General features: G+C 40.2%; 1 long non-coding RNA gene across 1 annotated transcript; it reads right to left on the bottom strand.

Moving 5' to 3' along the window:
• Positions 1-5,388: 5,388 nt before the first annotated feature.
• LOC147596306 (uncharacterized) lies at positions 5,389-11,995 on the bottom strand. The gene is made up of 3 exons (XR_015261498.1): positions 11,932-11,995; positions 10,495-10,605; positions 5,389-6,341 (listed from the first exon to the last, which is right to left on the bottom strand). It is a non-coding gene; the product is annotated as an uncharacterized LOC147596306 (long non-coding RNA).
• Between the last annotated feature and the right edge of the window lie 11,428 nt (positions 11,996-23,423).

Below are 23,423 nucleotides of genomic sequence, written 5' to 3'. Positions count from 1 at the left end.
TCACATCTACTGAATGCTGCTTCCATTCTTCTGTTCCTAATTTTTGAAATGAAATTTTTTTATTTCTTGAACTTTATTTTTTCTAGCTGTCAACTAGTCAAATGGGGTGATGTAGTAAAATATTTTTCATTAGCATAGTTTTGATTAATATTTTTTGCTAATGTTCAAGGCAGTATCATGTGGCTTTAGGATCTATTTTACGTTTGAAAATTGATCTTTAGGATCAGCTTTTCAATTTTTTTTTTGTTTTAAAACTAAAAATAGTACATCCAAAATTATTCGGTGTTATAAAACCTAGTTTTTATTTTCAGTATTCTTTTTTTTTTTTTTTTTTATCTAGGATATGCAGCTGAGTACAACCAGTACATGGCCTTGTTTAAATTCAGGTTTGATATGTAAAAGAAGTCTTATCAAGTACACCAACCCCTCACTTCTTCTGTTCACTATTTTTAATTTGGTCACACTTACAATACAGTGTAATGTAGTGTATGGGTGGTGCAGAAGAATTACAGAAGAATTACTTGAGAAACAACTTCACAAGTTGCAAGTGCAAAGGTAAACAGAGGGTTTTTTTTCTGGATTTTACACAACAATCTTTCTACTAGACATTGCACTTTCTTTCACTGATCAGCTTATTTCTTGTACATCTTAGCTTCCTAAGCCATTACCTTTCAATTATTATTTCTCAGTTTCACCAGCAACTATATATTTGCTTCAGACGGTAATTTAAAGTATCACCAGAAGAAAATGTAGGATGACAATTGCATAAACCCTCAGACCTCACTAAGGTAACAAAAACGATACTTTTCTCTCACATCCTGCTCCTTGCAGGGGGTTGGACCGGATGACCTTTGAAGGTCCCTGCCAACCCTAACCATTCTATGATTCTGTGATTCTACATTGTTAATTCACATTTTTTTTCTTGCCAAGTACCAGTAGAGGTTTGCTACATATTTCACTTAACTGACTGCTTTGCTAGTGCCTATCTAGGTTGACCATGTCACAATCACAGTTTTCCTTTCATTCCATCTTATCAAATAACCACTGTTATTTGCAAATATTTTGCAGTAACACCACAGTCTGACTCTGCCAACACTGCCTGTTCACGAAAAATGGTATTTCTACAACATATATACAGAAAACTGCACCTCCTTAAATACACAATATCACAATATTTACTATGTATTTAGAAAACTGTATTTTTCAGATCATCTAGAATGAGCTATCTGGTGGAAATACACAACTGAAAAAAAGATATTAGAAATATATTCTGACTACAGAACTGGGAGGGGGGAGAGTGATCTTAATATAATATAGCTACAGACACAGAAAAATTGAAAATGCAGAATTAAGAAAATGTAATTTTGACTGGAAGCAATTTTTTATGGTCTTCATTGCTATAGTACCAGATCAGTCCCTAGGAAGTCTTTATCTCCTGCATGTTTACACTTACTCTAGGAAGTCCTGTTGTGCAAAAAGAACATAGATGTAATTCCAGAGATTTAGGCAGTCTTCTAGGTATCTGGGACCCAACTATAAAAACAAGCCAAGAGTCCTTGAACCTGATTAAAAAATACTATAGGAAATCAGTGGAAGGTCTCCTATGTTTGTGGCAGCGGTGCAGCTAAGGAAATGTTACATCTTTTGAAGCTACTTGAACTTCCCTAATCATCAGTGGCTTCACATTCCGCTCTGTTTCAGGGCTATAGTCCAGTCACAGGAAGCCATTCTTCTGGCAAAACTGGACAGAGTTTCCTAAGCAAAAGGACATGACTGAAAGCTTTTTTAATTGATATGTCTTGGTCTAAGGCTAGCATCAACAAGAACTCCGGAGTATCCATGTGGTGCGCAGAAACCTATGTTCACTGGAAGAATGCTGTGGAAGTACTACCTATAAGTAAGCATTTTCTTTCGCTGTCTCCAGTTAGGACTTGGCTTTGGCTGGTGTTGACCAGCACATTCCTTCCTAGCCAGGCTGGCAGCCATAATGCAGTGTAGGACAGGCACAGCTGAGCATTGTCTGTCTGCTGCCAGCATTTACTTCCTCCTCTGCTGGTTCACAGAAATTGTGTGTAGGGCTGGAGGGCAACAAAACTGATTCTTGGGTAGTGTAAGTTTACACATTAGGCCTCAAATGACAGAGGTGCAGTTTTGCAGGCAGGACAAAAGTATGATCAACAGCTGTAAAACACTGCAGAAAGACCCAGCAGAATGAGAGGAGGTTTAGTGGAGCAAGAGTGTAACGTCCATGGGCAAAACAGTATTTATCAATGTTGACTTCAGATCTTGCTCTGAAACCAAATAGTTTAAGATTGACATTGAAACCTAGCCTTTGGCTTTCTCCTGCACAGATATATTTGGGAAACATCTGGGAAGCAACAGGTATATTTGGAAACATTCAAGGCCCGGTTGGATGAGGCTCTGAGCAACCTGGTCTAGCTGAAGATGTCCCTGTTCCTTGCAGGGGGGTTCGACTAGATGACCTTTAAAGGTCCCTTCCAATCCAAACCATTCTATGATTCTATGAATGAAAGGTTTGATTCAGGGCAGAAGCTGTTTCAAATGCATAACAGGCCATGTGGATGGCCAGGGGGAAGGGCACAGAGAAGCGGTTGGTTGGTTGGTTTGTTTGTCTAGTGTTGGTTCAATTACTGTGTATTTGACAAAGGAGAAAGTGGCTGCTTCTTTCAATGACATGTCTGTTTCGATGGCACTGTTCAAAAGAGGAAGCAGGGAAAAATATTTTTAATTTTGGTCTTTTTGTTTTATTGTTGGAATGAAAAACAAAAGGAAAGTAAACATACTATGGATTCTAGAGCTTACAAGGAACAACTTCACACAATTGTTGTCTGAATGGTGTTTTCGTTATCTCTTTGACTCCTCAAAATGATTTGATTTTTTTTTCTGTAATTTTGAAGTGGTTTGGCAGTGCTTGGCATTGTTTTCATTTATTTCTAGAAAATTTACTCTTTTTTTTTTATTACCTTCCCAATCAAAAAGAAACACTGAGTACAGCAGTCCAAAAACGTCTACAATGTATAATTACCTAATCTATCTTGATCATATCCTACCAAAGTTTTCTGACACAATATTTTTTTTTCTCCTAAACATAAAGCTTTCAAAAACTATTTTGGCACGTACAAAGTCATACAAGCATAGCACTTGAACCCTCTAGCAAGCCTTTAGGAGTACAGAAATTATCATACTGTATCATATAATGGTCTAAGGCAATATTTATTCTCCGACAATGGCAAGCACTGTACTCTTTACATCCAAATAAATCAAAATCTCAAGAGCTTACAGACTTCTTAAAGCTGAGAAAAAACAAGTTTTAACATCTTTTCCAAAACTTAACACTTACCAGCCCTCAAAAAAATCACTGCTTCTATGGAAGCTTTTTAAGTCTGGTCAGAGTATTGTGACTAGTCAGGGTAGAAAGTACATGTATAACATTCGCAAGTTCTCCTAAAATGCAGAAGATTTATGAGAAGCATTATGCAGCCTTCCACTCCCTCAGTATTCCCTCTCTCTGGTCTCATCACAGTAGTTGCGGTGTGCTGGGCAAGATTACAAAAAAACATGTTATACAAAACATGATGTAATACAGTATGAAGTAGAGCTTCAAGGGATTATATGGTGCTTGTAAGGCTTTTTCATATTTGTTTTTTATTTTGTGTTCCTGTGTCTATCAGTACTTATCCTCCCACTTACTCTCTATCCTCTTGTTCGTGTAAATAAGGACTTTTAACATAAAAGCCTAGGTATTATGCATAATATGGAGTAATATGATCCTGTGTCCCACTTAAGGTAATTCTCGAATTTTGTGTGGCTAAAATGGCAGTGTTTACAAATCAGCAAAGTTTTGGAAAGATAACAGGAGTATGACCATTATGTTAATTTTTTTTTGTTGTGGCAACAAGACAGTTATCTTCACACTTCTCTGTTTCCACACAGATCTCCAATCCTGAGTAATAATCACTAATTAGTGAATACAGGATATTTAGCCTATCTTTTCTTTCTTAGTTTTACTGTATTGAAAATTGAGTCCTGTTAGTCTGTCCCCTCGCTGTTCTCTCATGAACAATTTCCAAATGTTCCCGTGTTTCCATTTTGTCTGTTAATTGAAATTACTATTGTGTTTTCATACTCCTTAATCACCGGACTTAATACCTCTTTGGACAGTTGTCCCTCGTCCACCTGTCAAGAAAGCTAATATGTTTTGACACAGGAGCTACCTCCCTGCCACGCAGCGGCAACCCACCATAGGTGTAGGGGACCAGGATCTTGTTCTTTGTGACTGGCATTAAAAGCAAAGAGAGAGAAAGACACTTGTGTTTTTGGTGCATCCTATTAGCAGCAGCAGCAGGCTTGAAGCTGTTAATTTCATTTGAGAGTCTTGTTTGGGGACTTCCTCTTTGTTTGTACCTATGTCCCATTATAAATCGTGAAGCAGCCTTCCTTAGAAACACCTAATTACTTTCATGTCATGTGAATGTTTTCTTTCTGGAGAAAGAGAGGATGCACCCCAAGACATTTCACCTGGGAAAGCTGTGAGTCAGAGTGAAGTGGTTTCATGAAGAGGCAGAAATCGTTAGAATAATTTCTGTGCATTATACTGCAGTGTAACCCAGGCCCAGCTAACGGCTTTTTGCCGCGTGCCTCCGCTCGGTCGGATCCATTTTGCATGAGAGGTATTATGCAAAATACCGCGTTGCAGCCATCTCACCATAACAGCATGGAGTGCAGGACAGGCTGCTAAACTTGCCCATGCAGCAGAATAAACTTCTTACGCAGAGCTAGCTCTCTGCTATCACAGCTTGACTGTTGCCAGTACCCAAAATAATTCATTTAAAGCTAGCTCTGGCATCTTTATGCTACACTGTGGCCTAGTGGGCTTTTACATTTTCCTATTCTAAGGATTTAAGCAGAAGATACTAGCGGAGAACATTTGCAGTTTGTCAGGTGCAACTGGCCAGCCTGGAAACCTGAGGTTTAAAGGAATATTAGCTCCTCGGCCTTGCTAATTTGTGTTCAAGCTGTGCATTTATCCATCTATGAGCCAGCTATGCTGGAGGTGCTGAGATATTTAACACTTGAAATATTTAAGCAGTGCCTGTTTTCATGTTGGAGCGACACACAGCTCTGCTAGCTGCTAGTTTCAAACATATCTTATGAGAACTTTTCTTTGCACATCTATCCACAAGTATGAGTTATTCAGCATTTTTATATCACTGTATCTAGCAGGTGTCTTGTGGACTCAGTCATAATCATATCTTATCACAATGAATATAACAAAAACAATTTTTTCATTTAAGCAGGCAATGTTTATTCACTAATTTATTTCTTTCATACAAATATTTATATATCCTGTGTAACTTACCCAAAACGTACAAAATAAAAGGAACATTCAAAACAATGCCACTTTCTGTATTAGCTCAGCCAACACAGGAAGATTTTAATAATATCAGAATTGTAGCTAAATAAGCATCCTGACACAGATTCTAATTCAGAAAAGCACATAACCACATGTTTAATCTTAAGCATTTGCATTAGTACTTTCTCAGATCAAGACTTGCTAAATCTGCCTGCTTCATATAAGGGGTTGAGCTGAGGACAATTTTCCCCTCTTGGGATTGGCCTATGAACTGGAAAGAAAAATTAACTGCATGAATTAAAGTGGCGCTAATAGCCTTATATGAGAAACAGCTTTTTTTTTTTTATGAAAGGGGAGCACAGATAGTCACTTCTGGTTTTGGAGACTATTTTTGTTATCTGACGTAACTATCTTGTTTGCTTTGCGTTGGCCTGTAAATGGATCATGCCAAAAATAGGGGTAAGCAATCTGTAGGCTCCTTTATTCTCTTTAAATATCTACTTTAAGATTTTTTTATAAAAATCTGCTTTTTAGTATGCATATTTTCAAAAGCTTCATTCTATTCTCATCCACGTAAAAAAACTAGGCCAACAATGGGCACTTTGAACATCGCTGGCCTTAGTGTTTGAACAGTGCTTGAGCATATTTTTTCCAACCATCTGAAAAATAAGTATTTTAGGATACCAACTTCAAAGGTAACTATGTTGAAAGCAATTTTAGTTTTCACTATAAAAATAGGAGGTTAACGGACTGTATACAATTCTCAAAGTATTTGCAGTATATGCAATGTGAATAAGTTGCACCTGCTCACTAGAGGTTTTTACTGTTTTGTTTACTAATACTTTACAAACACAGAAATAAAGAATAACTTTGTATATAGCTCTGGAATATCATCATGTAGTAGGTGCGTATCCCGTGAAGGAAAAGTCTCTCTCTGTACCAGGTCATTCTATAAATACTTTTGGTCCTGAAAGAAAGAAAGAATAAATATTAAAAAGTTAGAAGAAACTAAATAAAAAGCTGCTTTAGAATAGAAGCCCTTAAGCATCCTTAACTGTAGCTGTTGCCATGAGCTACAGCTAAAGCTGCAGAGCGTAGAGGTAGACTTAATGTGCATGGGAGATTAGTCTAAAACAGAACCCCAGATATGAAAACCTCGAAAGCCACAAGAAGAGCAAAATATAGAAACCTAAACGTATCTTGGTTCAGTGAAAACTGGGACGACATATTTCTTTTTTCAGTTCAAAAACCACGGAATACAGCCATTTTAAATTGCTAAGTCCAAACTAACTTTTTATCTCAAGCCTATCGTTGTTGTGCAAGTATTAATTTATTGTAACATAACAATAACTTCCTCAATGCTCAAGAGAAGGTTATAGGTTACTCCCTGTCAGTGTGTTTCATCCTTCTTGTAAAGCCCAGGATGTCAGGCTCTCTAAATTTTTCAAAATTTTTCTGTTTCATGTTCCTGTCATTCTTTATACCCAAGATTCCAATTTCAGTCATAACCTGTGTATTTTAACCACGGCATACAGCAATTTTAACCTGTGTATTTTAACACAGGTTATGACTGAAATTGGAATCTCGAATACAAAATGTTACTGTTTCCCTTAATTTTACCTTTTTCAAAAAAGAATTAATACTAAGTATGTGCTTTTTGATCCTTCTCATAGTGAAAGACTGATTTGAAAAAATTATGTAAATAACTAGTTCATCAAAACCTACTGAACTAAAAATCATGATTTTCTAAACAGACATTAGCTCAGAAATAATAGTTATCCATTTTGCATACAATGAAAAGAACCCAATTAATATTTTAAAACAAACTTTTTGACCTTCTTTGATTTTAAAATGTAAAACTGTGGTGCACAAATATGTATAGGAAAACTGGGATTTCACCAGAAAATTAATTCATTTCCTGATAAATAAAATATCTGTATTCTGAGTTTTGCTTTTTTTTTTTGCAGTGAAACAATATTAAAAATTTAAAAAATCAGACTGCTTCCAAGAGACAAAAAGAATATCTAGCTGGAAGGTCAGCATCCATTTAAAGTGGAAAATCTTTGGCTATAATAGATCCTTGCTTTTTAAACTACTGCATGAGAGCAGTACACATTTGAAGAATCACCTTGTTCCTGCCGTACCAGTGCCTGGTCCCTCAGAAGCTGCTAGCAGGAGGACCTGAAGCACTCATCTCTATGTAGGTCTTCTCCCTCCTGCTTCTTTCCTAGAGGTTTTTTTTTGGCCTGCGTATTCCTTCCAACACTCATCTTTCTATCTCCTTCACTGAAGCCCATTCTTCCTCTTGGGTTGCCATGAAACAGCTTAGGAACGCCTGACCCTGCCAAGGAAGGAGAATGTGGACGCAAATGTCGGAGGGTCATTGCCTCTCAGCAGCTTTTTTCGGCAGGACAACAGTCTTCCACTGCTTCCTTCTCACTTCATCAACATCTGAAAATGCTAGAGTTTCTCCAGAGCAAACACCAGGTTATTTGGGCACAGGTACTACCATCAAACTTAGCTCTTCCCCTGTCTGAGTTTTACAACCCAAGCTATCATTTTAAGGTTTGTGGTGTTCTAGGGTTCACGCAGCTCTGACCAGCAATTATATCCTTAGAGCCAGCCCTTTCAGTCACTGACCATTTTCGATAAACATTGTGGGGGCTGGAACTCTCACCTAGTATCCGTTCTTGTTCAAAGATATACTTAAGTGAGACATTTTATATGATGATGCAGTGATTGACACTGTACCTAAAGCGGGGGTAAGTCACTCCAAAACTTCTGCCGTCAGGGCAGGGAAGAACATATGGAATGAAATGAGGCTTCAGCAGTAATTTAAAAAAACAATGCATTTGTAAGAAAAAAAAATCTGTAAATACATCAACTACGCAAATTTTATAACAAATTTTCAATGTTATAGAAAACATCAGGTTTTAAATCTCATGAAGTATTTACAGCAGTTGAGATTCCTTCTTTGTGGCTAGGGATTGCTTTTCATCTCACAAGACAGAGCAAATAATCACGTATGGTTTTTCATTTTGATTTTTTCAAGTTCCTGGTTATCCTGTCATGCATAATGCATTATATTCTCAGCTTCTAAAACTAAATTGGCATAATTAAAGATTTTCAATTACTGAATATTGTTTCTGATTGTGTCAGGATTTTCTAGGGCTGCTTTTAAAAAAAAATTACTAGTTTGCAAAAAAAATACACAGTTCTTGAATTAAATAATATTCTGTGGAAACAGTTTGAAATTTCATGATGGTTACAAGGTTTTATAGAATATAAACACAGGATAGTGTATGGGCATGTTTTCGGACTGCAGGCATAAAGAAATGGGAAAGAATTTAGAAAGTGAATCTAAAGTGAAGAATCTCCAGGAGAAGTTCAGATTCCTGTCAATAATTCCGTGCAGAAGTCATAACATAAAAAATTAGAAAGTCTTTGTCATTACTCACATAAAGTTAGCAACGTCTGGCAATGAGACTGTATCTGTTTCTGAGACCAACAAAACTGTGACCAATCTTGCTCCTATTGTATCTAAGAAATAAATTTTGACTATGGGATGCATCTGGCTTCCTTTCATGGCAACAGAAATTAGCCATTGATATCCAGGGGAATGAAATGGGGCCTGTAGACACAGTTTGTTTTGACTATTTTCTATTCAGTAATTTTTAATGAAGCAACTAAATTAGGCATAACTTGCTACAGCTCTAATGAATATATTGCAAATTATTAAAATGATAAAACTATCTGGCCTTAAATATTGTCTTAGAAGATTTGTCATCCAGAGAGCCTTGGGAAAGGTGCAAGTGAGTATTCTGAAAGGCAATTTCTCATAGTTTAGTTTGCAGTGAAAATATATTAGCAATGTTTTTTTTTAAATAAAATATTTGTTTACATTTTGAAGTAAAAAAAAATATTTATTGTATTTTAAGTCTTTATGCTTGGCTTTTTATAAACCTTTCCTCTGAAGCACTCATCTGAGATGAGAAATCTCATTAAAGGCTCTTTGAAACCTAGGGTATCTACCCTCTTGCAAGAACAGTGAGCTGAATTGTACCACTCAGATTATTTAACTACTGAAGATGTGCATTCAGTTTTTAAATACACTATAAATTCCAGTATGACCTCAGATCATGTTGCTTTCCTGTGTGTTGTTTACCTGCTTTGACACCTAATGGTTTCAAGCAGCCATACATTTTGGAATAAAGTAGTTACAATTTGCCTGGTACTCACAGAAGTTCATTATATGTACCATTTTATTTCCACCGTTACTAGTGCTTAGCAGAAAACATCTCATCCTAAGTATTAGAATAAATTGCAAATTCAACAACTTGCTCCAGCTAGCGAAGAAGTTAGCTCAGACATCGTGACACGTAGACTATATTGGACCAAGACAGACAAATAAACTAAAAGTCTACAGGGACTTCTGAAAATAGAGAAATAAAAATTGATGCTCCATATAGTAGAGAGAAAAGTTAATAAAATTCAAGGCCCAAATTATTCGGGTTTTGTAGACTAAAAAATCAAAGTTTGCAAACAAAATGAAAATAAAATTAAGAGAGAATAGTGGCATTTCAGTTTTGTCTCCATCATCAAAAGCACCATATAAATTCCAAATAAAGGCACACCAGTACTTAGTGCAATAGCATAAGGTATTCTGAAAGCACTGCTTCAGAAGTAGACAGCTTGTTATTTAACTGTCCAAGTTTTGACTGCTGTTAGGATGCAGCTTTACAACAATTAAATGTAAAAATCATATTGGCATAGACAAGAACAACAAGACTCAGAATATGAAAAAAGAGTCATCGCCACCTCTTCAAATTCACCTGGCTTTTGTTCCCGCTGCTAGGTGGACATCCAGGAGGAAAAAAAAAAAAAAAGTGTCTTGGTTGCAGGTTGCATTCATACCAGGAATGAAGCAGATGGAATCTGTGCTCCTTCTCCCAGTTGCTTTTCTAAAGCCACAAGCACTAGCCAGGAGCTAATTAAACCTTCACTCAAATTCCAAATTAGATATTAGGTAAATTACACCCACTAGAAAGACGAGGTGAAGACCCCATCCTTTCTAACTTGCTTTGTAAAGTGATGTGTGAGAGTCATTTTATCGCAATTACCTCAGAAACTTTTGAGCATGATGAGCAGGCTGAAGAGACGGCTGATGGGAAAATCCACAGAAGAGAGTCCTAGAGACAGACCCGTCTGCTGCCAACCACACCTGCCGAAATCTCAATTACAAAGAAAATACACCACTATAAACTCCTGTTCTTGTGAAGTGAAAAGATGGATAGCATGTAACTGATATTGGAAGGTATGCTGATTAAGTGGAGTAAAAATAAGCAATTGTTAAGAGTTCCTGAATGGGATCCGAAGAAAATGCCCTAAATGAGTATTACTAACTTGGCATGCAGTACATAAATTGCATAAATACAATGGTCAAGAATAAAAAAACCCACTGGTATCTTAGGAATTCTGCATGAATTTTTTGTTTTTAACTGTCTCTATCTTCACCATAGTGAACGCAGTTAAAATTCACCATGAAATCTAAACATTTTCCATATTGGCAGAGCAGATTCTTCGTGTCTTTCTCAGTTTCAGTTCAACTAGGCGTTGTGAAAGAGGCTAACCACAAGAACTGCTTCCTGTAAACCTGTCACCTTGTTCCCCAGGAGTAAAGCTTTGACAGCTTGCATCAAGAGTGGAAAGAAGACTTTGTCTCTTTCCTGTGTTGATTCTTAACTTTTTCAGAGCAAAAGAGCTCCTACCTATGATCTCTTCCATAACAGACCTAATAGGACTTCATCTGATAATTCATGTAGGAATTAATAAATCTACTTTGTCAAGTCCATATTTAACTTAAAAGTATCTCTCTTCAAAATATATCTCATTTTGATTTATGAGGTCCACATGAATAATTTTGTATGGGTATGCTTCAGTTAAATCAGGGGTTTCCTTTTCCGTTTTAGGCTTGGAGTTAGGAACCGTGATTCTTGCTACCAGGGACTTGTTTCTCAGATGACCCACTGAGATGCCCTGTGTTTGTGTTCCATGATTTACCATACGGGGAAAAAAAAAAGAAAGAAAAAGAAAAAAAGAAAGAAAGAAAGAAAGAAAACCAACATCGGGAAGACCCAGAGTCTTGTCTTTTTCTTTTTTTTCTTCTTTTTTTTTCTTTTTTTTTCCTTTTTTTTTTTCCTTTTTTTTCCTTTTTTTTTTCCTCACAGGCAAAACATCAGTTATTTCAGAGGGGGAGTTACAAGTCAGGAAAAATCCTGCTGCCCGCGGACAAACCCGTCTGTTAGTCTCATACAGGGAAAACAAACTGCTTTCGACGTTCAGATTCGCTCTTTAATGAGAAAATGACTCACCACCAAAGTTTCCCATTCTCGTCGGGAAAGGGAATGCAGTTCCCCGATGACAATCACAGCGGGGTGAGCGCTTTCACCTTCCTCCCCAGAGACACCCCCCTCCCCCTCGGAAAAAACAAAAAAAACAAAAAAAAAAAAAGGAAAACAAATACTGAGGCACACGGGGGGATCTTCTGCGCCCGTTACCTTTCTCCCCAGGCTCCAGAGCGCTGCAGACCAGACTCACGTCGGTGCCCCAGCACCCAGCAGCCAGCGCAGCCAAAAGTTGGCGGGAGCGCCCAGCCCGGAGCGGGGCAGCGCCGGGCAGCGCGCGGCCGCCAGCAGCAGCGACGGGAGCGCGATGCCGCCGCCGGCGGCCGCGGTGGCGGGCGGGCGCGCGGCGATTGGCGGCGGCGCTGACAGCGGGCGGGGCCGCGCCGGCGGCACCGCCCGCCCCCCGCTATAAGCTTCTTTGCCGCCTTCTCGCTGGGTCTCACTCGCGCTCCGCGCGTCTGTGTGGCTGCGCAGTGGAAATCCGCGCCGGGGTGCTGCCGAGGGGCGCCGGTGTCATGTGAAAGCGCACATGCTCTGCCACCCGCGCAGACCCCCCCGGTCTGTTTCCTCCGCGTGTTTTCCCCGTTTTTCCTAACGTAACTCCGCTCCTTTCCCCATCCTCCTGCCTCCCCAGCCGCCGCCGCTCCGCAGCCCAGGCGACCCCCGCAGGGGCTCCGCGCCGGGCGGGCGGGGCGGCCGCCAAGGAGGGGGCGCGCCCGGCGGCGGGCGGCCCGCGGAGCCGCGCCCCGCGGAGCCGCCGAGGAGGGATGGTGTTCCCGGTGGAGCGGGGCTGCGGCGGCCGCCGCCTCCGCGGGCGCTGAGACGGGATTTTGGTGGTGCGGTTCCCGGGCTCCCAGCTTCATGACTGCGTGGAGCGGGGAGCCAACACCATGCGAGGTAAGCGGGCCGGGGCGGGGGACGCCTCCTGTTTTGGGGAAGGGTCCAGCGGGGAGGTTTCGTGCCGGCGGAGAAAGTTGATGGGTCGCGCCCGCCCGCCGGCATGGCCGCTTGCGGCGAGCTCTCCGCAAACGCGAGGGGTAGGGGATCGGCCCGAGGCGCCCTCCGCAGCAGGAGGGCGGGGGGGCACCCCCGACGGACCCGTGTGAGAAAGCCCGCGCAGCTCCGGGCGGGGTGGGAGGGAAGGGTCGAGCGGTTGGCTGTATCTGCGCCGTGGAGTCCCCACCCGCAAGTGTCCACGGGGCGCGTTCGCCCTCGGCAGGTGGCCCGCACCGCCGGCCCCACCGGCATCTTGATCCCGGCTGGCTGCTAGCACGGGGGCAGGGCGCGGGGGTTGGGGGGGGGGGGGTGGGTGGAGGCTCCTGTTTCCCTCCCCAAAAGTTGTTCTCGAGACTTTTTGGCTGGCTTCGCGTTGTTCCTCAGCCGGCATGTCGCCTGGTGGGGCACCCGTCCGCGGGGGCTGCTAATAGTGCGGATAGGGTTGCGCTGCCCGGGACCTCCCACACACACACCAGCAGTTCTCTTCTGCAGCCCCCCGAGCCAGTGCCCTACTGCTCAGCCCGATCTTGAGGGGCAGACACAGTCTCCCCAGGGCTTGCAGTCCCGCGGGGTGAGGATCGCGCAGGAGAACACAGAGCATCCCCACCGATGGGACACCCCTCTTCCTCCCCCGCCCCCCGCGCGCGCGGAGAGCTGCCGGGGTACTTGCCCTGAGGCTGGGGCTGGAGGGGGGCTGCGTGCTCTGGCTGCCACACCGGGCACCGGAGTGGGTGCGGGAGGCGTGGGAGCGCGTTGCCTCCGCGTGTCCCAGGGCCGGACTCCTATCCCGCCACCTCCCCCCACCCCCCCCCGCCCCAGTCCCGTTTTTCACATTGGCCTTTGTCGCCCAGTTGCGTGCCTCACCCCGCGGCGTGGTAAAGGGGCAAAAAGTGTTATTTCCTCGAGGGGTAGGGACGGAGGAGAAGAGCTGACGAGGAGCGAAGCACGCTGGGGATTGACAGCCGCGTCGCGTGCGGACTTTTTGGGTCTCCGGTTTGTTTTAGTGAATGGGGACGAGCACGCTAGAAACAACGTTTAGCTGGCATTTCCTCCTGTGGGATGTCAGCTCCTCTGGCTGCGTGCGTTAACAGTGCTAACAAATCATGCGTGTGTGTAATTTTCTTTAAAGGAATTGTAACTTTGACATTTGCACAGGGAAACGGGGGGGGGGGGGAGGAACCAACCCCTTTTTCCCCTCTGCGTTCTTAGAAGATGGAGTGTTCGCTTTGGGGCATCTGGCAAGAACTTCCTAGACAGTATTTGTCTTTCATAAGAGCAACAGGAAACGGAGAGAAAACCCTCAATTCTGTAAAGCAGCCCCTGTTGGGGCTTTGCTGCCTTCCCCCGCCCCCCCCCCACCTCGGGTGCCCGCAGAGCCTATTGGTGGCTCAGACGTTATTTTTGAAAGGTGCCCCCAGGGCAGGAGCCCCGTCTCCCCCTTTTCCGGGCAGTTTTGTTCCCCCATCCCGCAACTGTCCACGCTGCCACGGGTTGCAGGAGCCACCCCCCCAAGTGAAATATCGTCCATTTGCCTCAAAACGAGGCCCAGGGCAGCTGAGTTAGTCTTTCCATTACCTTTGAGTTTGCTCAGTGGGAATTTTATGGATGAGAGAGGGAAGGCGGGCTGAGATGCAGAGAGGAGAACAACAACAAACAGGCAACTTCCATCCTTGTGCAAAACTCATGAGTGATAGGTTGACAAAGTGGTGCCTTACACCAGGTGTACATCCAGGCGAGAGCAGCGCTTGACACCACCTCAAACGAACAAGAACCTTGTACGCTAACAGAACATGTGTCCGTTGCGTTTGTGGCTTTCCTAATAAAGGAAATAAATGTCTATTGCAATTAACAGATTGTGAGCTTCCATGAATTAATACTTTTTAGACAGCCTTCCTGTGATGATGTAGTTGTTTTCAACTATGTTATAGTCGCTGTTGGGTTTGAAAGAAGAAGCTTGCTCTCTTGTACGTGTGAGCTCTTGCCCCAAACTTTCCTAGCCCAGCTGCCCCAAACTTTTATATCACCAGCTGTGATGCGCTCAGCCCGACGTGCTTGGGACACGCAGGGTTTGCTGCTGTGGCTTACCTGCACCACATTGGAAGTGGAAGCCCAAGAGCTGAAGTGTGTTACCCAGCCTGTGTTACTGCCCGCTGCATCCCAAAGCACTCAGCAATCACAGGGGCTGTTGGTCATCCCATCCCATGGAGGCACAGCTGGCTTCGGGACACACCTCAGCTGTCCTGCCACTGCGTTGTAGTTGTTGGTCATGCCCTCTCCAAAATAATAATTCCCTGTACTTCAAGTCTCAGTTTAAATCCTTTTGAGTATACATAGCCATGCTGACTTAGAGCGGAGCAATATTCTGGGACAGGAGGCTGAGCACTTGTGCTTTTGGTGCACTCAGTTGGTCCAGGAATTTCCCTCTGAACTGGAAATGGAAGTTTTGGAAGCTGATGACTTTTGTACCTATATTTTATAGAGGCAGACAGAGGTGTAAAAAAAGGATGCTTAAAATGAGAATTCATCACAATCTTCCCTCCTTCCACCTGTGCCACTCCTGCCAACATCCTGTGAGGGGATTAAGAGTATAGAAGGTGTACTTAAGTATTTATTTATTTATTTATTTATTTATTTTTAGAAAATGCACTAAAATTATTGTGCTGCTTTACTAAAAAGAAAATAAAACTTTCTTGTTTTAAATCTTGTCATTTAATTTTTATTGAACTGATTTGTAAAGTTTAAAGCCATTACATGTTAGTAATGCAATTACTATATGTCTATGTCTATGATGCAATTGATATGCAAACATAAAAAAACCTACCAAGTGGCAAAAAAAACCAGTGTCAAATCACCTGATTTTACTCTGAGCACATGCTACCTGTACACACACAAAAGCCAAGTTTGTGGTCGTGATTATTTGAGTTGTGAAAGTGACATTAAAGTAGTCAGAGTCCTCATTTTATTGAAAAAAATAATACTTAAGTTTTTAATTGGGAATCTTACTGAAAAGCTTTATCCTTTAAAGAAAAGGAACTCCACGAAACCCTGAAGCCAAGGTATTTGAGCAAGTTTTTCTGTGCAGTTTTCTCTTGCTGGTGTCCGGACCGAGCAGTGATACATATTACATAATGTTATATAGTTATTCTGTTTTCTTAGCATTGCGGAAATATTTGTAAGCAATTAGGAAAGTGTGAATCAAACAAATCCTATCTGCGGTATTGCTGAGAGAGCTTATTAAGTAACATATACAAATAGTGTGGATAACTGAGGAAGTTCTCCTTAATTTATCAGATGAGTGCAGGGAATCGTTATACGCTCGTTACGGCAAAGGAAACTTATTTCACAAGTTACTCACGGAAGAATAAGTATGACCAAATTTGGAACGTGTAACATTAATATCCTAAAATATGTGAATGAACACACGGACTGTTTAAAACAAAGGTGGTAAGAGAGACGCAATACTGATTTTAACAGACTTAGGGACTGAACCCCACCGCAGCAAGACCTGTTTGTCATCACAGCGTGGTGTGTCCAGCTACTACTTACCTGAATAACGTGGTTTGACTGCGTTGAGACTCCTTGCTATGCGATGGAACACGAGTCTCTGGTGCTAGGCCTTTGCAGGTCAAATTTTAACAAATGTCAGTAAATGCTTAGAAAATCACGAGTCAGTAATAAACTATTACTGCGTTACGTAATAAAAAATACAAATATGTATAGTAATACAGAGTGACATCTCTAGCATGAACAAAAAGCAAACCTGAAGCGTGAAAGCCTGTTTGTGCCTCTGCAATACTTCTGCTTTGAATTGCAGCATATTTAATCCCAAAGAGTATCTTGCATTTATCTTTAATTGTTGTGTTATGCCACAGTGTTGGAGGCAGGAGGGCAGGGAAGTAAATAATGAAAGTTCACCAATAGAAGACCATCTGTTTTAATATTTTTAGAATTCTTACTATAGAAAATATTTTTTTTTCTATTTTTGGGAGTTTTTTTAAATGAGAAAATTGTTTCTCATAGATAGAAATCTGGTGACCTGTAATATGACAGTTAATTTAAAAACTACAAAAATACCCTGTGCATTAGCTGGAGACAGTTTCTCTTTTGTAGTATGGAAAATGTCTGACACCCAGTGTTGGCCTTTTACAAATACAGTGACAAGCAGTAACTTGACATTTGACAATACAGTTGTGATTGCAAGTAGCGATCACTTAATTTGTGTTTTGTGATTGAGAACTGTATCAGCATTTTGGGGGAAAAATACACAAGGAGAAAAAAAAAAAATACATGTTCTGGGTAAGCTAGAAGTCAGAATTCCCATTTAGGATGTACTTGCGCTAACCAGCGGAAAGCCTTTAGGGTGCTATTGTGGGTGCTGCTATACATGATATTGAGATGTGTCTGTTAAGAAATGTATGGATGAAGTACACATTCAGCAGTACTGTGTGTTATTAAAGAGTTCCAGGGACTGGGGTCTGCTGTAGTATGGACACAGGTTACCTGGTATGGGAGAACAAAATAGAAGGAGTGAAAGTTTCCCAAGCTATCTGAGAAATAATTTTCCTTCCTCTCAAGCAATGCAAATGAACTTAGAGAAATCAAGGGCTGTGCTATGAAATTGAAGAATGTGTGCTTTGTAGCTGAAGACAAAAGGCGTGCACAGGAGTAAATATTGATTGAACTAATCATCAGATGAATAGAAATGAGCTTTACCAGTGCACCAGTATAATGGGTTATGTTAACTAGCCCTTTCGTAGTCCATATGCTGCCCTTTCAACCCGCAACCCTGTCTATTGAGCTCTTAATGAGGGAAACCACAGGTGTTATAACGGCATTTATGGTAAATCGGTCTAAATACAACAGTTGTACAAATAACAGGTTGTAGTAACATAGGACAAAAGGGAAATTATTAAAAGAAAAAAGAAGAGAAGACACTTTGAGCGTTACTCCACAATCGTGAGGTGACTGTAGTGCGTTAGTGGTTACGCGTTGTTTTGCGCTGCTGAGATGCTGTCCTAGATCACTTGCTGTTGAGCTTAGTAATAAACCTGCTAAATCCACTTCAACCAAAGCGTAAATTTTAAGAAACCTGATACATTTGAATTTAAAATCAGTTTCTTTAAAGAGCAATTTTAACAGCTTTGAGCATTTAGCACAGTTGGGACTTTCCATAATGACTTTCATAGACAAACCATAGATGTCAAAATGTTGTTCTTTGTGCTTCGTGTTTGTAAAGTTCAATGTTGTTGTTCCTTCCGATTCTGTGTACAGTCTGGGCAAAGTCTGCAGCATGGCTCTGAGAATAAGACATCACGCAGCGTTATTGGGAGTGGCAGACAGAAGGTGCCTTTTGGGTTGTGCCGTTTTCCTGGTTTTTTGTTTTTTTTTGTTTTTTTTTTTTTCCTAATAACGCTTTCATGAGCGTATTAGAAACTCTGATTTGCACACAGGATTCAGAATAGAATGCGGCTGTGATGGCCTGGTCCTTGTTTGACTGAACAACCCCTTACTCACTTTAGTGGTCCTGTTGATGAGACATTTGGCCCTCTGTATTTTTGCTGTCTTGGAACTGTTTTTTATGAAGCAGAAATACTCGTGCTTAACTTTGCCAGACACATTCTGCTGGAAATTTATGCAAACGGAATGACAGCTGTTTCTGCCTCTGCTACAAGTATATAGGCTAATTTAGTTTGACATAAACGTTGTTATTATGCTGTTAATGATGAATTATTTTGATGAATTGTCAGTTACAATGCATCTACACACTTTTTAAGGAAGAACGATGCTTTTATTGCTGCACAAAAAAATGCAGTAAATTTTAAAAATCATATGTTTATCATGGATATTTAAAACTACATACTTATTAAAGAGTAAATGTCAAGTAATTACGCTTGCTTGACAGACAAACTCATTTTGAAACAGTTTTCCTGTTATCATGAACTTGTTTATGCAAGTGGTTCAGTTGGATTTGATGGGACTGCTCACATAAATAAGGCGAACTGAATTTGAGGCTGTTTGTTTTGTGTCCCTTTGAAACCCAGTGGCTTGGGATTGTAAGAAACGCGAATGATTATAAAGGCTTATAGGGAATCAACATCGTAAGAAGCATGCTGTGTTTTAAAAAAAAGAACAAAACAAAAAACTTCTTGCCCTGAAATCTCAATAAAATCACCTTCCACTCCAAACTGCTTACTGCTGTTTGGTTCTGGAATATAGCTGTCGACTTGGCTGGAAGTTCGTATTTGCTGGGAGGAGATGTTGGTAAATACGCCACTTGTTTTCTCAGCTAATGCTGACATACAAAAATTATACAAAAACATTGTTGTTCTGCCAGTTATCAGTAAATTACTTTGTTTCATCATTATGCTTTTGCTGATTGCTGCATTGCTGCTAGTAAATAGTGACCAAATCAATCTTTAAGTAAAGACTGAGAAAATACCTACCTTTGTAATATATTAAGGCATGAATGTGCTGCACAGGGTAATAAACATTGTAGCATGGCTAAAAAAGCAGTATAATTTTAAGATTAATTTTGATGATGATTATAAAGTCAGTCTTTAAAGCATTCTGTCTGCTTATAGATGTTATCAAGGTGGTTTCACAGTTAACTAATTCCTTTTAGTTATTTGTGGTCACTCTGAAGGTCTCCTGAACACAACAAACACCTTTCACACCAAAATTATTCTTTTTAAGATTCTTATTTCTGCTTCGTTAATCCATCGTAGCTTTATCCTGCAGAGTAACACTTCCAAACAAGATATGCGTTCCCACTCCATTTAATTTTTTCACACTCTGAAGCAATTCTTTTGACTAAAAATGTCTTTACTCTTACAAGTAATATGTATTATGAGGTTTTCTGAGTGAAGGTGTTCATGTGGGGGGAGAGAAGCTAGATCAAAAGACGACAAAGAAGAAGAATTTGTTAAATTGCAGTTCAGTCTACTGTCAAAATAATAAGCTGTCAAGAGGGTAGCATATTATGTTTTGGAACAGGTTGTTGTTGGTCTCAGATGAAATTATGGTTCTCCTAAAATAAACTTCAAGTGTAAAAAGTGAAGACAAGGCTGTTTATAAATAAGCAACTCTTAAATTGCCATCCCCACTACAACAGGAGGTGAAGTGTGATAAGCTTTATGCAATTTGATAATTTGGGGAGGTTTGATTGTTTAGTGTGCATTGCACATTGAATGCTTACACTTGTTAGAAAGATATTTGGGAACTGTAGACCCAGTCCTGGAGCTGATGGCATGTTTCTTTTTGTTAGCTAGCAGAGTGAAAACTGTGGAGCAAACCAAAAGATGTATTGGAAATTAGACTCTTTTTTTTTTGGAGGAGGACAGCTTAGTGAATTTACTGTATGTGAACTGTGTAAAACTGAGTTTAACAAAATTAAGGACAGTATTTTCATTACAAATTAATTTCTTGTTTAGAGACATTCATGTGTGTTATCATCTCTTTCCTTCTTGAAAAATATGCCTGGTTTTACTAGGTGGTGATAAACTGCTGCTTTTTGATTTAAGCGCCTGCCACAGGAGTGCTTTTTGGAAAATCTAACCCTCCACTGCTAGCACATTTTTCCTTGATCGCTTGTACACTTCAGCAGCGCAGCACCAATTTTGCTTCTCAAAACAAGATGGAAAAATGACAGTTAATGTTATATTTCAGGTCCTGACCAAATAGTGAAGCAGGTGCTCTATTGTTTCTTTTTATATTTGTCTGTCTGGAAGAAGAATGAAGCATCAAACTGGCTGTGAAAATCATTGTTTGCTTCAATGTGCATTGTTTGGGGGATTTTGTGCAATATTTGTACGATGAACTGTATTTAGTATTTAATTGGAATGAACTGAGGGAAAGGAGAGAGAGCGTGCAGAGGAACTGAGGCCAGATATTCAAAGGCGGTGGGAGCGCAAATAGGAACAAGCGCAGCACAGTCTAGTGGCACAGAGGAGTAATGGCACTGGAGAAGAACCTGGTAGTCAAGGCACAGTGCCACTTGATGACTTCATCTTTGTGAAGAAAAGAAACTTTTATTTTGGAGAAAGTTCCCCCGATGACCAGGCAGAGTTGGTTTTTTTTTTGTTGTTGGTTTTTTTTTTTTTTTAGTTTGTTTAGGAATTTGTATTAAAATTCCCATTGTTTTCTTTCAGTGTGTTTGTGAAAATTATACAAGTACTGATTATTACTGGTATCTGTCAGCAAGTCAGACTTGTCCTTTTAATAACACAACCCATTCTCTCTGTACCAATATGTATGTAAATAGAAATGTGAATCAAGAAATACCGGCTTCATTGTGTTTTTAATGTATGGAAAGCTATGATATGTCTCATACTATAGATGATAGTAAGCAGTACTGCAGCAGTAATCTTTGAGATGTGCCAACTAGAATAGTGAGGGACTTGCGTTTAAAATTAATATTTATATTGGAAAATGTAAAAAATAGCAACGCTTGCACTGCATTTTCTCATTCAAAAATCTGCATATTCTGAATAATCTAAGTTTATAGTAAAATCACAAGCATTAAATAGTACAAACTACAGCCCCATGTAGATAAAACAGTTTTCATTTATTTGAATGGGATGCACTTTACTGAGGAATCATAATTGTTAATATATATTAGTTTCCTCTTAGCTATAGTAAATTTTGGAAAATTCAGATTATATTAATCTCTCTAAGTAGGAATAAGGAGGAAGATTAAAACAACAATGTCAACAGACACAAAGTTTGGTTGATTAAAACCCATTGAGAATAACTCAAACTACAGATTGTTCCATAGCTTAAAGAATGTTGACATCATGTTCCACTACAATTTGCGAAGCACTTCTACATGCTTATGAAAGTAAATTCCTTATTCTGAACAGATCGAGAATAAAGCCATTACCAGTGTTGTGGCAGCTGTTGCAATATTAAAGATGAAACTTCAAAAGTGTCTAGTAACTACCATAATTTAGGCATAGTTTAATAATTAATGTATTACTTTTTTAAAAAAATACATTGCAGAAAACTATGCTGACATTTTGAGAAGCAGCATAAAGGTTTCTGGAGAAACTGTTCCTATTTGTCAGTATTTCAAGCGAATGTATGTTACAGTGTATTACATCAACTGTATGAAATCTGTCTGCAGAGCTGTGGTCAATCCAAGCTGCATCCTTAATTTTGAAACAGAATTCCCCATAGACCTGGCTGGAACGTTTTACTGTAAAACTAATGGTACAGTATGGCTCATTGGTTGTTTACAGCCTGCTGATTTTCAGAAGGTGGGAGAGCTTAGCATCACTTCGAGTTCAGAGGATAAATGGGGAAAGAACTTGCACTGACTTAATTCAGGTGCCTATGCAGAAGTTGCTTTCCTCATTTATCATTGATTTGAGTTTGCCAAAATTCCAATACTTATTTTTGTAAAAGACCATTCACCAAGATGTGTTCTAAATCAACAGTTGCTACAAGCTCTGGTGGGAGTGCCATGAAGAACAGGACGCTAAATAAGACCTGCAGCAAACCATTTTCAAGCTTCCACAGAATTTAGGAGAAAAAGATTGTGCCAGCTGCATCATAAAATTTAAGGAGAGAAATATATGCTTTCAACAGGGAATTTAAGCAGGTGTAAGAGAAAATGTGGAGGAAAAAAAGGATGGTGAGTTTGAATGAACTACAAACGAAATAGAAAGGGTGCTATTTTGAGAGAGAGTGAGTGATGTGGAAGAAGCAGATGGAAATATAAAGAGAAAGAACAGCATATAAAAAGGAGGAGTGAGGAGATGGAAGGTTTTTCTGATGTGAACAGTCAGAGCGCTGGACTTCTATATTTCCACTCATTGCAGACGTAGTCAACTACAGCGGGCACACTGTTAGAAATAAGAAAGAAAGAGAGAAGTGGAAGTAATAGAAAAAAAAAGAGTGAAATAAGGAAAAGAATGAATGTACAGTATGAATGTATTCTTTGTGCCACTTTCTATTGCTTGATGTTGCATATAGATTTGTTGTAATGGGACTTCAAACTATTTGGTATTCAGCTAAACGCTAACGTTAGCCATCCGCTCCCATTCATTTCTCTACATGTATCCAGAGCTCTGCCACTCAGGAGTGCTGCAAGTTGGAACATCACATACACGGTTATGTAAGCTGTCTGTACAAGCTTGGCATTCAGTGCACTTCAGCCAAGTTAGTCATTTGCAAAATTAAAATGTAATTTGTAAAATACATCCAGACCTGATCTTTTAAAACTCTGGATCAAATAAAATAAAAGGTTTTTTTCTGTCTTTCTGTTATTTTTCTGGCCCTCATTCTTTCTTTATATTTTTTTTTTTTTTCAGTCACTTCTATTAAAAACCAGTGTACTCAGGAAAGTCCTTGACACTGAACTTCATTCAGTTGTTAGAAAATGTGTAATTGGTTCATTAGACCATGCATCATACATGCCTGTGTATTACAGAAGGATGTTTTGTTCTTTTCACCCTTTTGTTCTTTTGGGTTTATCTTTGTTTGAGATATGCTGAAGGGAAGAAATAAGCAGTTTGTTAAATCTTGGCCTGGCTACATCTCCAACATGTACCTCTATTACATTTGTATGCTTGTAGCCTTGGAGATAGAAGAGGTGCTTGAGAGATGATTCTCAGCTTCCCTAGTACTGCTTGGTTGCCAGCACCTGCTCT

The sequence above is a fragment of the Chlamydotis macqueenii genome, chromosome Z (genome assembly GCF_036417535.1).
Source record: "Chlamydotis macqueenii isolate bChlMac1 chromosome Z, bChlMac1.mat, whole genome shotgun sequence".
In the NCBI taxonomy this organism is placed as follows: Eukaryota; Metazoa; Chordata; class Aves; order Otidiformes; family Otididae; genus Chlamydotis; species Chlamydotis macqueenii.
This window is presented reverse-complemented; position numbering and strand designations above follow the sequence as displayed.